This window comes from Camellia sinensis, chromosome 13 (genome assembly GCF_055761805.1).
Source record: "Camellia sinensis isolate YWXY chromosome 13, ASM5576180v1, whole genome shotgun sequence".
Classification (NCBI taxonomy): Eukaryota; Viridiplantae; Streptophyta; class Magnoliopsida; order Ericales; family Theaceae; genus Camellia; species Camellia sinensis.
The window spans coordinates 9,771,865-9,791,392 of NC_138973.1; the positions used below are offsets into that span (position 1 = coordinate 9,771,865).

General features: G+C 38.3%; 1 pseudogene; it reads right to left on the reverse strand.

Annotated features, from left to right (window-relative positions):
• Nucleotides 1-15,771: 15,771 nt before the first annotated feature.
• Nucleotides 15,772-18,370, reverse strand: LOC114300487 (actin-related protein 8-like; annotated as a pseudogene).
• Between the last annotated feature and the right edge of the window lie 1,158 nt (nt 18,371-19,528).

Sequence of the window (19,528 nt, forward strand, 5' to 3'; positions counted from 1 at the left end):
TTTTGCTTGGAGGGTGTGGTCTTGTTTTCTGCAATGGTAGGGGCTGCTTTGGTTTATACCTCGGAATGTGGAGGATCTTCTTGGCTGGTGGAGTGGTTTTAGGTGGGGTAAGTTTGCAAATTTGATTTGGCAGGCTATACCTTTGGCTGTATTGTGGTCATTATGGAAGCTTAGGAATGAGGTTGTGTTCCAAAGTAAGTAAGCACATCTGGAGGAAGTGTGCGATCTGATCAAATTCAGAATTGCCATTTGGGTAAAGGCCCATTCTAGTGAGGGTTTTTACTCTCTGCATGAGATTGTCAATAACGTTCAGCAGTTCAGAGGTCACTCTTAGCTTCTTGGAGTGGATGTTTGCTGGATGTTTTTGTTGGCTGATTATTGCTGGTTATGGTAGTGTTTAGATGCTGTTACTGCTGTATATTATTGTTGGTGTTGCTGCTGCTGCTGCTTGCTGGGCGAATTGGCTGCTGATTGTTGCTGTTTTGGTGATTGCTGGGTGCTGCTGTCTGCTGCTAGTGTAAGGTCTGAGCTGGCGTAAGGCATTTTGCTGCAGTGCATTTGGTTTTGGTCTGCTGTTGTATGCTGCTAGTGTAAGGTCTGTGCTGGTGTAAGGCATTTTGCTGCTATGGATTCGGTTCTGGTGCAGTTTGAGGCTACCTTGGGTGTTATTTACTTAGTGTTGCTAGTAGTTTTGTTGGTGCTTTGTTTATAAATTGCTGGAGTTTTGTTGGGGGAGGAGTTGGCATATTTGAATCTATGTGGTTGGGTGGTTTTATTTATGTTTTTGGTTTTGTTTCTCTGTTTTGGATTGGTATCTCACCAATCTGTGGGTATAGTGCTAGCAGATGATTGTACTTCCTCCTTAGTGCCAACCTAGTTGGGATTGTGGAGTGTTAGCTATGATACGTTTTGCACTTCCCTCCTTTATTGATGTATTTTGTTGCCTGTTTTTGCTCATCTTATTAATAAGTTTCCTTTTCATTACTGATGAAAAAAAAGTATGATATGAGCAATGATTATGAAATTAACGGCTTAAAATTTTTTGTAATAATTTTAAAGGATTTGGTCAAAACCTCCTCATAATCAAACTTTAATAAATTAAGGACGAATTCAAAAAGTTTTCCTTAAAAAGTCTAACATATATCACTATTATCAAAATATTGAACTTTAAAATAATATAACTTTTGATGTAATTTAATAAAATTAGTATTTTAAGAATCCTCTTATCGAGATTTATCAAATAAAATCCATGTTGAGTATGAAATTCTTTTTAAAAAAAATTATTACCGTTGAAATTGATGTAAACAGTAATAGTAACATGTTACTCTATTTGACAGTGACATGCTAATCTTTCTCACAGTAAGATGTTACTTTGTTTGACAGTAACAGTAACATGTTACTTTGACAATATTATCCAAGAAAAAAAGAAGATAATTTACATTGTCCTTGCTAAATTATGTGTTTTCTCCTTACGTTGTGTTTGGTCAGGGGATTGAAGAATGATTTGGAAAGAAAAATGGAAAAGGAATATGAAATGTGAATAAAATATACTTATATTCCATCTAACTTCACACACATTTTTCCTTTCATTTTTCAAATCTCTTCTCAAATCTCCCAATCAAACACATCATTAGGGGATTTATAAAGTAAAATAAATTAGATTGTTATTTTTACCAAATAAGGGTCTAATGGAAAAGTTTCAGCTAAATTTCTCATAATTTTATGATACTTACTGTAGGTGTTGTTAAAATCAACAAATAAGATTTTTCTATAATAATCTTTTATGCAATAATCTATCGTGGTGGCTAAAGAGTGATTTAAACCCCAAATTCTTATTAGTTAAAATTTTATGAGTGTGATAATATTAGCCGACTTTCTTGATGAAAAGTTATTTAATGCTTTATTCAGTAGTATTAGATATTTATGTCATTTTTTCGACCAATTATGTATTTTAAAAATTTATGAATGATTAGGGGTGTTCGCAGTTCAGATTTGGACAGTTTGCGGCTTGGTTTGGACCCGCCTGCATCTATGCAGTTTGGGAAAAACAACCCGGAACCACCCGCAGTGCGGTTTGCAGTTTGTGCAGATAGGGTTTGCGGATGTGCGGGCGGTTTGAGGATTGAACTTTTTTCTTCAAAAATTTATTTTTAAACCTTATTTTTTTCCCATTTTGTAAATATTTATTTTGGGCCCTTTTCTCCCCATTTTCTAAAATACTCCAACATTAATAATTAATGAATTAAAACTTATAAAATTAAAAACACAACAAAATCAATTCGTAATACAAACAAATCATTCAAAATCTTAAATCAAATCATAAACTAACAAAAGCACATATTTCAAAATCCTAAACTACAACTGCATATTCATTAAGAAATTTCAAATTTCAAATCACACTTCATCCGGGACAAGTTCAATTATGTAACCATAATAATATGATCAGTATTTATTCAATTTCAGTTAATATAATACTATTAGAGCATCTCCAACGCACTAGGCATATAATACTTGTTAGTTAAAATGCCTAGTGTAATTCACTTTTTTCAATTCCAATGCACTAGGCATATGATTAGGCATTTTGCCTCAACTCATATTCACTAGCTACATGTAGCTAGCCTTCAACGCTAGGCAAAATGTATTCATTCATTAGGATCATTTCCCTCCATCTTTGTTGTTGACGTGGCATTCTATAAAATTAATAGTATTTGGATAAATAGCTAAAATAAAGAGCATGGTTGGAGTAAAAACATAAAACAGTTGATAGGCAAAATAAAATATATACTTTATAGTAATATTCAGATAGGTAAAATGCCTACTACCGTTGGAGATGCTCTTAGCAAATTTAATGCTAGAATAAGTTTAAAGAATAAATGATGTTTTGTTTTGGGAAAAAATATCTAGGTGGGATGTAAGAATGAAGTCAACGGTTAAGATAAGAAAATAAATAAATAAATAAAAGTGCGGGCGGTGTAACGCCCTCAAAATAATAACAATAAACCCGTCAGATAAGACATGCATTTACATATAAACTAACCACATTCTTTTATTCATTAGAGTTCCATTACATAAGTATTACATGTTAACATCAAAACAAAATGCCTTACAGGCTTACAGCTTTCCAAGTAAACACTTGGTTACAACAAAAGAGTACTAACTCGTTTACACATTAAGCCCTAGGCTTGAAGTTACATGTAATACATCAAAAGTTAAGCGACAAAAATATGTCTGCCTCTAGCCTCCAGCTATGTCCTTGGAGGTGGCATGCTTCCTGCACCTGAAAATGATATTCCCATATAGGGTGAGCCACAGCCCAGTAGAAATACACTAAACCAACCATGAGCAATGACTAAAATATTAGCAATTGATAGATGGCCAACACTGATACAATCACATAAATCACATATTTATGTCTTACAACTTATGAGTCTAAGTTACCTTTCATTTTCCCTTTTTCAACAGATAAGCATGCTAGCTCTATCATCATTTCCACAGATATGTATAAAAACTATATCTCACATTCAGATAAGCATAAAAGCTATATCCACATTCTCAACAGATATGTATAACAACAATATCCCACATTCACAGATAAGCATATAAGCTGTATCCACACTTTACTAAGATAAGCATATAAGCTCTATCTTCATTTCTCTAGACAAGCATATGAGCTGTGTCTACGGAGTTCATCCCCTATCTTCTCCCAACACTATCCGGTTTAGAGGTACATCCCCTATCTTCCCCTAAACCGCGGAGTACATCCCCTATCTCCTCCTCTACACATAACGTATATAAACACATTGGTTCTATATACAATCACCCAATACATACAGTTAATGTATTCTATCAACCGTCAAGTTCCATGACACATTTCATTGATTAGTTTCAGTTTGCCTAATCATCATGCATTGTCTACAACAATCACGACTATCCTCCACCGATAGCCCAAAGCAGTTATTTCTAAACAGAAAATAAATGCACAAATGGATATTCAATCAACATTTTATTTCCTCATTTCTCACCATTAATTATCCCAATTAATCAAACAATGTAATTAGGCCATTTTTCATAATTACCATTTCAACCCTTAGGTCCCATTTTCATCAATGATTTAACATTTATTCCATTTCTCTATGCCAAACATGCATCTAGGTTTATTATGAATAAAATCCCAACTTTTGTAAAATTACACAAAAGCCCCAAACTTTTACAAAATTACCAAACCAAGCCCAACATCTCAAAATACCAAAATTTAAAGACAAAACCCATAGAGAGGAGTAGGATATCCCTACCTTGAAGTTTTAGCCAAAAAGGAGATGAAGACTCGAAGATCAACTTGCTCCAAATCCAAACTTTTTCAGATTAAATCGAAGCTCTCAACGCCCTCTATCTTTTTAACAAAGGCCCTAGGCTAGATTCACACCCTAGGGAGATCAAATCTTAGAGAGAATGTAAGTTTAGAGAGAGAGAGGCTCGGATTTAGGGTTTAATCAAAGAAAGGAAGTGAAAAAGTGATGTTTAAGACGCTGCTGTTCGCTGATATAAAACACGCTCGCTCGAGCGAAGACTTGGTCGCTCGAGCGACCAGTCACAGAAAACTCTCGCTCGAGCCAAGAAGTTCTCGATCGAGCGAAGAAAAACCCAGACCGCTCGAGCGAAGGAAGCTCGCTCGAGCCAGGAAATACAACTCTCAGGTCCAGAACCAGACGCAACACTACACTCGCTCGAGCGACAAACTCCTCGCTCGAGCGAAGGACCAAAAATCTGGGCAGCAACACTAGGCTCCCAAACATAACCAACCTGTAACAAACCTGCCCAACACATCTTATAACTCAATATACAAAGTAAAGAGGATGCAAACTAGATAATAAACAACTACCAACATCCACGGACACATGTCCGGATCACTGTACAACAAGGGTAAACCCGGGATCGCTATAACCTCCCCCCCTTAAAGAATTTCGCCCCCGAAATTAAGCACAAGTTTTCAAACACAAGTTTTCCTCCATTTTAAACAATGTTACACTTGAACATTCAACAATTCGACCCATTACCGGTCATCCCATCCCTTTAACAAGAGACATATCACAATATGAAAACAACATATGTATTTTCAACATGTATCAACATTATGCACTATCTTTCCAATTTCAACAACATAATCAACATATATAATGTTACAATCAACTTCCATATGAGGCAAGTTCCAAAACATACTTCCAATAACCAAAACATTTTCAATGTTTCACAACTTAAGACATATATAAAAGCGCTTAAGTTCAACAAAATGTAAAATTTAAATACAAGATTACATATCAACAAACAAGTCCGGATATTTCTCTCGGACTTCCAACTCACGTTCCCAAGTGGCTTCCTCCACCCCGTGATGTTTCCACAAGACTTTCACCAAAGGAATGGTCTTGCCACGCAGGACCTGATCCCGCCTATCCAAGACCCGAACCGGTCTCTCCTCATACGAGGCATCCTCATCTACCTCTAAATCAGTCCAATCCAACACATGTGATGGATCTGGCTCATACTTCCGAAGCATACTCACATGAAACACGTCATGCACTCCGGACAACAGCGGTGGTAAGGCTAATCGATAAGCAACCTCACCAATCCTCTCAAGGATCTCAAAAGGACCAATAAACCGAGGGGATAACTTCCCACTCTTCCCAAATCTCGTCAAGCCTCGCCTAGGTGATATCTTCAGAAAGACATGATCACCTACCTCAAACGCCAAAGGCCTCCTCCTACGGTCGGCATAACTCTTTTGTCGACTCTGGGCTGTAACAAGCCTCTTACGGATAAGCTCAACTTTCTCCGTTGTCTCCCTAACCAACTCCGGACCCAACAAAGGTGCATTACCCACCTCGGCCCAACAAACTGGAGACCTACACGGTCGGCCATACAAGGCCTCAAACGGTGCCATACCGATGCTAGACTGAAAACTGTTGTTGTAGGCAAACTCTACCAAGGGCAAGTGCCTCTCCCACGTCCCACTGAAGTCAATGACACAACCCCGAAGCATATCCTCAAGGATCTGAATAGTACGCTCGGACTGCCCGTCAGTCTGAGGATGATAGGCCGTACTAAAGGTCAACTTAGTGCCCAAGGCACTCTGCAAACTCTGCCACAACCTAGCAGTAAAACGAGGATCTCTATCTGAGACGATCGTCACTGGGACCCCGTGCAATCTCACTATGTCCCGAATATACAAATCGGCAAGATGATCTACTGAATCTCTCACGCGCATAGGAATAAAATGCGCCGACTTAGTCAACCGGTCTACAACCACCCAAATAGCATCACTACCCCGCTGAGTCCTCGAAAGACCTACAACGAAGTCCATAGTGACATGCTCCCACTTCCACTCGGCAATAGGCAAGGGTTGCAACAAACCCGCTGGCCTCTGATGCTCGGCCTTCACTTGCTGGCAAGTAAGACACTTCGATACGAAAACAGCCACATCTCTCTTCATACCCCGCCACCAAAACTGGCGACCCAAATCCTGATACATCTTAGTACCTCCCGGATGCACCGCAAGGCGCGAATGATGAAACTCTCGGAGTACTTCCTCTCGGCAAGACTCCGGTACAAACAAACGGTCTCGGTATCTCACACTCAGGTCGGGATACACCGTCAAACCCTTCTCAACTTTCCCACTGGAGATCTTCTCTCGGAGGGATTCTACCTCAAGGTCACCTCTCTGTGCCTCTAACACTCTAATCACAAGTGTAGGCTGCGCAACAACAGAAAACAAGGCCGCAGCCTCAACAGATTCGCCCAGTAGCAAATCAAACTCGCCAAGTGCTCCCAACATCTCCCATTCCTGGATGGCTATACTAGCAACATCACTAATGGTCTTCCTACTAAGGGCATCGGCCACAACATTGGCCTTTCCCGGATGATAATGCAACTCAAAATCATAATCCTCGATGAACTCCATCCATCTCCTCTGCCTCAGATTCAAGTCTTTCTGTGTAAACAGATACTTCAAACTCTTGTGGTCCGAGAATACCTCGAACTTCTCACTATAAAGGTAGTGCCTCCAGACTTTCAAGGCAAAGATCACTGCTGCTAACTCTAGGTCGTGTGTGGGGTAATTCTTCTCGTGTATTTTCAACTGACGTGAACCATAAGCTACCACTTTCCCCTCTTGCATCAACACACAACCCAAACCCTCTCGTGAGGCATCACAATAAACCGCATAACCCAACCCTCTCTCCGGAATAATCAACACCGGAGCGGTGGTCAATCTAACTTTCAGATCTTGGAATGACTTTTCACAAGTCTCACTCCACGCAAACTTGACTCCCTTCCGAGTCAGCCTAGTCAACGGTGACGCTAACCTGGAGAAATCTTTCACAAACCGACGGTAATACCCAGCTAATCCCAGAAAACTGCGGATCTCAAACACACTCTTAGGCTGTGCCCAATCTTGCACTGCCTCAACCTTGGATGTATCAACAGACACCCCTTCCCCGGATACCACGTGGCCTAAGAATTTAACTTCCCTCAGCCAGAACTCACACTTCCCAAACTTGGCATACAGCCTATGGGCTCTAAGCAACTCAAGCACTACTCTCAAGTGTTCCTCGTGCTCCTCCTCTGAAGGCGAATAGATAAGAATGTCGTCCACAAAGACGACCACAAATCGGTCTAAGAACTCCCGGAAAACCCGGTTCATCAAGTCCATAAAGACTGCCGGTGCATTGGTAAGCCCAAATGGCATCACCAGAAACTCGTAATGGCCATACCGCGTACGGAATGCCGTCTTCGGAATATCCTCTTCCCTGACCCTCAACTGGTGGTAACCCGATCTCAAGTCTATCTTAGAGAAACAACGGGAACCCTTCAACTGGTCAAACAAATCATCTATACGGGGCATAGGATACTTATTCTTAACCGTAGCCCGATTCAACTTCCGGTAGTCAATACACAATCTCAAGGCACCATCTTTCTTTTTAACAAAGAGGGCCGGTGCTCCCCACGGCGAAACACTAGGGCGAACAAAGCCCTTATCTAGCAATTCCTGGAGCTGAACTTTCAACTCAACCAACTCTGCTGGAGCAAAACGGTAAGGTGCCATAGAAATCGGCGCCGTGCCGGGCACTAAATCAATAGAGAACTCTATCTCTCGGTGAGGTGGCAAACTAATAAGATCTTCGGGAAAGACATCCGAATACTCACAAACCACCCTCGGCAATACATGCTGGGTCTCACCACTCTCACCACTCTCAAAGCTAGAAAGTAGACTACTAAGTTCACTTCGCCCTCGCGAATCATACCCCGGTGGCAAAACACTACCAACCCGGTCTCCCAAGAAATGGAACCACTCCCCGCTCAAGGTACATAACGTGACCCTCTGGCGGTAGCAATCGATAACAGCCCGGTATGACGATAGCCAGTCCATACCCAAAATAGCATCAAAGCCCTTCATGGGCATGACAACAAACGGAAAAGGAAGCCTATAGTCGGCGACCTCTATATCACATCCTCTAACACCCTGTTTCAGAATCAACTCACCACCCAAAGGCGATACCACACAAATAGGAGATGCTAACTGTGCTAACTCCAATTCCAAAACCGATGCAAATGTAGCAGATACAAAAGAATGAGATGCACCCGTGTCTATCAACACACTAGCAACCGAGTTGCAAAACAGAAAAGTACCTCTCACTACTGATGGAGCCGGTACTAAATCCTGCGCGGTAACAGCATACACGCGCCCCGTAGGCCCCTGGTCTACCTGCTCACCTCTCGGAGCAAAAGACTGCTGCACAGACTGGGATGACGAAGCTCCCGGATTGGCCCTCGAGGCCTGCACAGACTGAGCTGGCTGAAAACCCTGCGTCTGCTTAGAACCAGACGCTCCCGAAGTGGCACTCAATTGCGGGCAAAACCTCTTCAGGTGCCCAGGCTGTCCACACTGATAACAAGACAAGGGCTGCCCCCTGCCCAAACTCTGACTTTGTGATCTAGCTGTAGAAGAAGCAGCTCTCTGACCCCCACCCTTCTGTGGGCAAACAGAAACCTTGTGACCCAGCTGGCTACACTTGTAACAGGTGAAATCCCCCTGACCACCTCTCCCAGAGCCTGCACTCGGGACTGGGAAGGTCGATCTAGCAACACCACCCTGCAACTGCTGAGGGTTAAAACCCCTCTGCCTCTTGCCATCACCCTGACCATCCTAGCTCCTCCTAGAGCCTCTCTGCCCCTCATCCTCCTCCTGCATCATGAGCTCCATATGAGCTGCAGCATCTACCAGGTGTCTATACTCTCGGATGTAAGACCCACCAACTCTCAACTTGAGGCCCCGCCTCAACTTCCGCTCAAACTCATAGCAACGGCGTTCCTCAGACGCCACCAGTTCCGGTGCAAACCTAGACAGACTGGTAAAAGTAGCCTCAAACTCGGCCACTGACAAGCCCTGCTGATTAAGCCGGCTAAACTGATCCCTCAGCTTCTCCCTAGCTACTGCAGACAAAAACCTCTCCTGAAAAGCATTTATAAACGCCTCCCAAGTACCACCAACCCGAGCCTTCTCGTACTTCCACCATTGACCCGCATTTCCCTTCAGTTGGAAAGATGCCAAGGTCACTTTCAGTGCTCCGTCCTCGATGCCAAGCATCTCGAACGTCTTACTCATTTGCTCTAGCCACTCATCAGCCATCAGTGGCTCCTTCGGATCCCCGAAAAACTCATCCGGATTAGACCGGAAGAACTCCCTCTTCAAGAAAGAAGGCCCTGTCTCAGCTGCCTGATTCCCAGCTCTAAGAATACCCAAAGCTCCTGCTATCTCTCTGGCCAAGGCACCCATAGCCTGCTGACCCACTGGCTCGACCACATTGGCCTGACCAACCCCCTCCTGCACTGCCAGAATCTCACCCGGTAACGGTACTTCCTGCCTCGCAGGTCTACCACGCCTAGCACCTCTTCCTCGTCCTGACATCCTAATAAAGGTAACACAAAACATTAGCACATTTAAAAATGTGCCGAAACTAAACACTCACGTCCCAATGCATGGACAACTGTAATTCACTCCACATAATCACATAAACACATAAGCACTTACGAATTTCATTTCCGGATAATGATAGTCCCGAGACGTTACTAGAGTTCCGGTTAGAAACAGCATTGATCAAGTGCTTTTCCAACAAGACTCCCAGAAACTCAAGGATCCAATCAACATCCTAGAAATTAAATCCCATACCCACATAGTCACATAAGCATGTTATCAATTAAGCACATAGCATATGATACTACATCTAAGTCTCTATCAAGCGAGACAAACCCATTGTGATACTAATCACTTCCCACGTACCCAAAGTATTCGAACCCGGTACGCTCTGATACCAAGTTGTAACGCCCTCAAAATAATAACAATAAACCCGTCAGATAAGACATGCATTTACATATAAACTAACCACATTCTTTTATTCATTAGAGTTCCATTACATAAGTATTACATGTTAACATCAAAACAAAATGCCTTACAGGCTTACAGCTTTCCAAGTAAACACTTGGTTACAACAAAAGAGTACTAACTCGTTTACACATTAAGCCCTAGGCTTGAAGTTACATGTAATACATCAAAAGTTAAGCGACAAAAATATGTCTGCCTCTAGCCTCCAGCTATGTCCTTGGAGGTGGCATGCTTCCTGCACCTGAAAATGATATTCCCATATAGGGTGAGCCACAGCCCAGTAGAAATACACTAAACCAACCATGAGCAATGACTAAAATATTAGCAATTGATAGATGGCCAACACTGATACAATCACATAAATCACATATTTATGTCTTACAACTTATGAGTCTAAGTTACCTTTCATTTTCCCTTTTTCAACAGATAAGCATGCTAGCTCTATCATCATTTCCACAGATATGTATAAAAACTATATCTCACATTCAGATAAGCATAAAAGCTATATCCACATTCTCAACAGATATGTATAACAACAATATCCCACATTCACAGATAAGCATATAAGCTGTATCCACACTTTACTAAGATAAGCATATAAGCTCTATCTTCACTTCTCTAGACAAGCATATGAGCTGTGTCTACGGAGTTCATCCCCTATCTTCTCCCAACACTATCCGGTTTAGAGGTACATCCCCTATCTTCCCCTAAACCGCGGAGTACATCCCCTATCTCCTCCTCTACACATAACGTATATAAACACATTGGTTCTATATACAATCACCCAATACATACAGTTAATGTATTCTATCAACCGTCAAGTTCCATGACACATTTCATTGATTAGTTTCAGTTTGCCTAATCATCATGCATTGTCTACAACAATCACGACTATCCTCCACCGATAGCCCAAAGCAGTTATTTCTAAACAGAAAATAAATGCACAAATGGATATTCAATCAACATTTTATTTCCTCATTTCTCACCATTAATTATCCCAATTAATCAAACAATGTAATTAGGCCATTTTTCATAATTACCATTTCAACCCTTAGGTCCCATTTTCATCAATGATTTAACATTTATTCCATTTCTCTATGCCAAACATGCATCTAGGTTTATTATGAATAAAACCCCAACTTTTGTAAAATTACACAAAAGCCCCAAACTTTCACAAAATTACCAAACCAAGCCCAACATCTCAAAATACCAAAATTTAAAGACAAAACCCATAGAGAGGAGTAGGATATCCCTACCTTGAAGTTTTAGCCAAAAAGGAGATGAAGACTCGAAGATCAACTTGCTCCAAATCCAAACTTTTTCAGATTAAATCGAAGCTCTCAACGCCCTCTATCTTTTTAACAAAGGCCCTAGGCTAGATTCACACCCTAGGGAGATCAAATCTTAGAGAGAATGTAAGTTTAGAGAGAGAGAGGCTCGGATTTAGGGTTTAATCAAAGAAAGGAAGTGAAAAAGTGATGTTTAAGACGCTGCTGTTCGCTGATATAAAACACGCTCGCTCGAGCGAAGACTTGGTCACTCGAGCGACCAGTCACAGAAAACTCTCGCTCGAGCCAAGAAGTTCTCGATCGAGCGAAGAAAAACCCAGACCGCTCGAGCGAAGGAAGCTCGCTCGAGCCAGGAAATACAACTCTCAGGTCCAGAACCAGACGCAACACTACACTCGCTCGAGCGACAAACTCCTCGCTCGAGCGAAGGACCAAAAATCTGGGCAGCAACACTAGGCTCTCAAACACAACCAACCTGTAACAAACCTGCCCAACACATCTTATAACTCAATATACAAAGTAAAGAGGATGCAAACTAGATAATAAACAACTACCAACATCCACGGACACATGTCCGGATCACTGTACAACAAGGGTAAACCCGGGATCGCTATAGGCGGTTTCTTACGAGTGCGGGTTAAACCTGCAACCCGCAAACATACTATATTTCAAACCGCTCCGCCTGCATTGTATTTGCGAAACCGCCCATTTGTATGCGGGTTGGGCAGGCTGGCCGAGTTTTGCGGATCGGATAAACCGTTGCCTACTCCTATGGATGATACAATATGACTCACTTTTAAATAGATAAGTAAAAATTTTCAACTAATACATTTGACCACTAAATACAAATTTTTTTACCTAATACAAAATGGACACTGCTAGTTCAATTTATCATTAAAAAATGCATTTTTTTTTATTGTCTATTTTTTTTATTTTTAAAATGCGATAAATTGAATTAGTTACAGTTATCGGATTAACCTCATTTTTTGTGTGAATGAAATAAACGAAATACCCTACAAAATGAACGGTTTAAATTATCAAAACAGAACCTGTGATAGGCCCCACGAGCCAGAACAGCCCTGTCCATTCCAAAACAGTGACTGAAAGGGATGCTCCTCATTTTAATTATAAAACGTTTATCAAAATAAATTTTCACAAATCTATTATAAATATACTCAAATATTGTAATAATCCAAAAATTTAAGTTGTCCCTTAAATTTATATTAGTAAGATTTAATTATAAATGAGAAAACCCTAAATGTTTAATTAAATATTCCGTAAGAGTAAAATAAAATATTGAATGATATGGTTGTGTGTGATAAAATGAAATTTAATTAAAGATTATATATTATCAAAAAAATGGTATATAATTAGTTTAAGAATTGAGACAAATTAAAATTAAATCAAGGTTTAAAAATAAAAAAATAAAATAAAATAAAAAGAACAAACCGAAGCAACATATAGCCTAGGCTGATAATTAGGCATACATAGGTGTAGACTAGTGAGTCAATCTTGGACAAGCTTGGATTGAGAGAGGAGCATTTGGAGGAGCCACGTGTGTAAGTTGTGGCTTGGGGCTCACGGGTTGCCTTCGTATAAATAGGGAGGAGATGTGGAGTTAAGGCAAACAAAGAAAGGGAAAAAATACCCGACGTAAAGAAGATAGAGTGAAGTATTAATTTTAAGGTGAGTTATCATAATTCATTTTATATATGTTTTGAGTTATCATAATTTATTTTACGTAAGTTACGTTTTATAAATTATATTACTATTTCAATTACGTGAATTATTTTCTGAACTCTATTTGTTTAAATTGAAACTCATGGATATGTTGTTTGATTTTAAAAAGTATTTTAAAATTATTTTATAAGTACCACCATGAAAGTTTCATGCATTGGGGGACGTAAATAACCATTGGCCCTCTGATTAGTTACGTTGTGACCCTCTGTCTGTCATGGATCCACTGACTCTTTGATTTCTGGTTTGGAGCAAAGTACTGTGCGGAGCTAAGTGCTACACTATTGTGGAAGCCACCTCTAGAGTTCATACGAGCCACCTATTGAGTCCATACATCTGTTCTGTTCTGCTCTGTACTGTGATTAGGATTATTTGGGTTATATGATTTCTGATTATATACTCTGTATTTTAATATCAAAATTTGTTTAGCCAATAATTATCCATGGTGATTTTATGCCCTTATGCTCTTAGTATAATAGTTCTCACTCTGTCATGTGCTTATAGCTGTTTACCAATTTTCAGGAAACAATGCAATTTAAAAATAGCTTTTGGAGAGTCTTAGACGCGGGGTTGCGGAATAGACACACATAACACTTTTATAGTATTTATAATTCTATTATTTATATGTAAATATCGGCCTTTTTGGTCAATAAATTTTGTTATAAAAATAGAAACTCCGATAATTATTTTGGTACCATCACTTAAATATTTTTCTACTCGCGTTTAGTAATTTGTTTAAAAATTGGCCGAAGGTAACTTTACTTACTGACCATCACGATGCTTAACCCTTATATACGGGGAGCGGATTGTGATAAATATGATATGTAATTCAAACTAGTCAAATTACACAACAATACTTAGGTGTACTAATATACTATCTCTTCAATAAAATTAAAGATAATGATATTACAATTTTCAATCAATCTAGACGGGACAAAATGATTCTTCTTGAGAAACAAAAAAATAATATATATGTTTGTAAGGAATTAAAAATTTTGTGCTTTAAAAAAAAGTTTGTTTTTCTTTTTTTATATATAAAATTTTTATACAAAAAAAAAATCACAAAATTGGCGTCGCAAATAAAAAACATCTTCATGGATGTTTTATTTTAAAATAAAATGTCCATATTAAATTACATCATTTTATACAAAAACTATATACGAATTTTTATATCATTATTAAAAAAAATAATATCATGATATTTATTATGTTAATAGAGCTGCTGAGTAGATCGAACTTTCCCTGACCCAAATGGCTCGATGTGCTAAAACGACGTCGTTTTGACACTTTTTTATCCCCCTTTCTTCTTTCTCTTCTTCCTCACTACAAAAAAATTCACTTTTAGCAGCGTTTTTTATTGTAGCGGTCTGAAAAATGCTGCTATAGATGAGCTATTGTAGCTGTTATTGACCACAACTAAATATAAAATTTTTAGTAGCATTTTTTTCTTAAAACGTTGCTATATATATTTTTTTAGCAACAGTTTGACCTCAGGCATTACAAAAACCAAGCAAAATGAAGCCGCCAAATAAAACGAAAATTTCGCGCCAAATCAGATTTTTTTTTTCCGAAAATAACATATCAGAATTTCAATAAAAAAAAAAAAAAACAAAAACCGTTCAACCATCCTTGATTACAATTTGTGCCCTAGTCTATCAACACTTCTCTCCTGCAAGTATCAGAGTCTTCGTTCATCCTCCATCGTGGCATACGTTGACGACATCAAGCTACAGAACCACTGTGATTTCAAGGTTAGCCTCCTCTCTCTGTTTCTCCTTCTTTATCCCCTCTTTCTTCTGGTCTCTCAATTTCTGTCTCTACCCCTCTCTGTTTCTTCTCCTATTTTCGAACAAGATTGGGTCCATGGAATTCATTGTTAAGATGAGATACTTGCCATCCATGCATGGCTTCTAATATCTCCAAAACTTCTCTACTTTGAAGGATTTTAGAAACATCTTGAATGATTTTAGTTTGGGAAAATAATTTGGAAAATAGATTGATTAACATAATATGTATTTTGATTATGATATTCACACACACACACACACATATTTGATCATCTATGAGCATCATATTTTAACCAATATAATTAATGAAGTGAATGGATTGTTGTTGATGATACACAGTAAAAGTTCATGCTTGAGGAATCATTATGTATGCCAGATATTTGATGAAATGCCACAATGGAGTAATAGTGCCTACCGTTTAGTTTATTTGTTTGTTCTGTTGTTCTGTTTTTTTTTTTTTTTTTTTTTTTTTTTGGTTGACTTCCTGGGAATCATTCCAATTACAAAATTTATCTGTTTTTGAAATTTACTTCACATTGATCAAATCATCACATATTATAACACAGTAAAGTATAGGCAAACAATATCTGCCATTGATCAAATCATCACATATTATAACAAGATGTAAGAAAACTTAGACTTACATTCCTGCAATGCGTGGCTGAAATAGAATCTCCCCTGTTTGAAATCGTTCTTTCGAAAGAGTAAACCAACCTTCTGCAACAACTTCAAATGACCCTTCTGTATCTTTAGATAGTTCAGCATCATAATCAAGAGCAACATAACATAGGTTCTATGAGTGCATTAAACCCAAACAAAATCAGGCAATATGTATAGTGTGTGATAAAGTAGGAAAGTATTGTACAATTACCAAAGTGAAGTCAAACATATGCAGAAAAGAAGTAATAAACATTATACTAGGGTTCAGTTGTTATTTTGTGGAGGACCCTCTGGCATGATCTTAACTGTTCAAGTGTGGAAAATCCACTTAAAAATCTTATTAGTAGGATTCATATACTTCAGTGAGGGGATTGAGCAAAACCCTCCCAGCATTTGAGACTCTGCTGCCAAAATATGTCCTCATCAAATCAAATTAACAGCTAGAAAATAGTTGGTGTTTTAGAAGGTTTTTGTGGTCTTATGAGCTGTCAACCTGGCTATTGGGGGACAAAATGAACTAATTATATCATCCAAAAAAGTTTATAAAAGCTAAAATCAGTAATTGAATATACCCAAAAGCACTAAGAAGTGAGATTTTCATGGATTAGCATTAGCTGTAAATGCAATATCTAATAGAGACCGGGGCATTGAATTATTAATCGGCTTTCATCAATTAGACAATAAAAAAGGTTGTCCCTAGAAAGAGAGCTAACCATATGGGTGTCTTGCATAGACTTGAGGCTCCTAGAACTCATAGAGTTGTAGGCATCCCTTTTCTTAACTTTCAGTTGGGCAAGGGCAATACATTTCGATCGTAAAACCATACCATATCCCTGCCTGTTTGAAGAGCTACAGGAGAAAACATCCGGAGGAGGGAAGCTTACGGATGTCTACACATACGAAATCCCAAGTACAGAACAAAACCCTATGTTTCCAACATCACTTACTGCTATTTCTTCTTGGATTCTAGGGTGGAATTCATGACTTCTAGAGCCATCCAGCTAACTAGAACAATCAATTGGTGAATGTCACATTTACTCTACATGCTGACAAGCCAGCCACACCTTTGGCCAAACTTTTCCTCATTAATGAGAGGAAAGACAAATATCAGAGTCCATAGAGCAAAGGGCACTGTCAATACCTCTTTTAATGTGCGCACAGTGTACAGTGACTCAAAATGTATATTTTTCTACTGCATTTGTTCCCTAAGGAATCCTGTAAGCTTCAATGCTCCCATTCCCACAACTTTAACACCCACCTTGCACATGACTTGACCATGTAAAACTGCAGAATAGAATCCAAAACTTAGAAAATTGAGTCGCAGGTGACCATGCACAATTAGGAAAAGAGAAACTTAACAGAAATCATGTAATAGAGAATAAGAAAATAGTAGTGAACACCTAGCCATTTTTTATGCATAAACAAAAAAAGAACAGAAAGAAAGAGATTAATGAGATTGCTGAAAAAAATTAAAGCAACGGGTAGAAAATGCATGATTTCTAAAATTGATGTAACAATGACAGTAGTGAAGGGAAAGTATAAGCATTCTGTGCAACTATAAGTAATCAATTGCATTTAGAAAGTTTCGTAAAGCTTAGGTCCACTTGCACTGTACAACTGCGGGAAGTTGCTCAAATATTAATTTTGAAATTAAAATGAGATCCTATAGCTTACTTGGAACAACAGAGGTCTGGTGGAAACCAATGTTAACAACAATTCCTGAAGTTCGTCTTGTTGCATACAAAGCTAAAGTTGCCTACACATGTATTACAATAATTGCATTAGGGGGTAAGAGAGAACAACAACAAAACAGTTTTATTGGTCATTCTATGCAGAAATAAACTAAGGAATCCAAGTTTGATAACCTCTTTTCTTTTCTACCTTATAAAAACCATCAAAATATGCGGAAAATAAAATACACAAATACTCTACCTGATTGATAGCACAAATAGTAGGGACATTCATGTCAAACAGAACTGAGGAAATGGTTTCTTTTAGCTTCCTTCTAGCTGCTTTAGCAGATTCTGTATCTAGAATAATACATTTAAAAATAAAGTATATATTTACAAAAAGAAAAAAAGAAGACAAATCAGATAAATGGAAATGCTATTGTAGGAGTCAAAAGGGGGGGGGGGAAGGGAAGTAAGAAAAATAAAAAGTGTGACCAACCCCAATCATAAATCCATTTGCTCATCTACCATATCACCCAATCTCACAAAAGTTACACTGGAAGGGGGTAAATATAAGGAAAAGGATCATGCAGGTTCTTCTTCCTCATAAAGTGGTCAGCTGGATGTCAACATAAAGTTTAGTTATTATTAATCAACAGTCATGTATTACATGTTCCCATAAGTTTTGGTAATTATCAAGAAGCTATAAAAACCCAGTCGGTCCTATGCTTCCAAAATAAGCCAACCAAAATAAAATTATTGCATACCTGCAATACCAAAATAAAATTTGAGCATATTCCCTTAACTAATTAGCTTGTTTCAATGGTTCTGAATTAGCCAATCATAGTATTGTCTTTAGGTTCACAACTGAACCTCATGCTTCTTTGACTAATGCATTCCTTCATTGCTTTTTTTTTTTTTTTTCGAGAAAATTGTTGTCCATGAATTTAATGCATAGTATACTTGTAATGTTTTGCTCGCCTAATAATGTGATTTAAGGAAATTCAACATTCATGTATGCCCTTTTGTTTGTTGAATCCAAAGACCATTAAAGAAGATTTATCATCAACATAAAAACTTTGAAATATTCCGCCCTTTTAATTAGTTTAGCAACCATAAAGCAAATACCCAAACTAAGTCCTAAGTCCTATGAAATGGGGTCGGCATAGTAAAAAATCATAACTCATAAAAATTAAAATGTTACATAAATTGTGAAAATGAAATCCAAGAAAAAAATAAAAATAAAATGAAACGTATAAATATAAAATAGTTCAATTTTAGGAAAAGATATATAAAGAAAGTCATATAAAAATAATTCTACTATGTGCACTTACCCTAAGTTGTGTAGTGTTTTTTATGTTAGTATAGATAACTTTTTATATAATATATTTGACTTTTTATTTTGTTTCGTGGTACTTCAATTTAGTTAATTATCAATCAATGGATAAGAGTTGGATGAAGAAGAGTAGATTGTCAAGAGATTATGTGCAAGGGATTAAAGAATTTTTGGAGTTTGCTTCTCGCAATGTATCTAATGATGGAACAATTCCATGTCCATGTATGAAATGTGTGAATTCATACATGTTGACTGTAGAAGTTGTACATGATCACTTGGTATCCTATGGAATTAGTCCAGGTTATAATTATTGGTATCATCACGGGGAAATTATGTCTGCAACGACTTCTAGTAGAACTAGTCAAAGCCATGTTGAAGAAATACGACCTAAGTATGGTGATATACGTGACATGTTGCGGGACGTGTTTCCCATGCACACTCGAAATATGGATGAATATGCAAAAGAAAGTAATTTACCAGAACCATCTGATCAAGGTCCAAGCGTGCAACAAGCTCAAGAAGATCCTAACGAAGATGCACAAAAATTTTACGACTTACTCGAAGATGCTGAGAAGCATTTGTATGAAGGGTGCAAGAATTTTAGCAAGTTGTCAGCG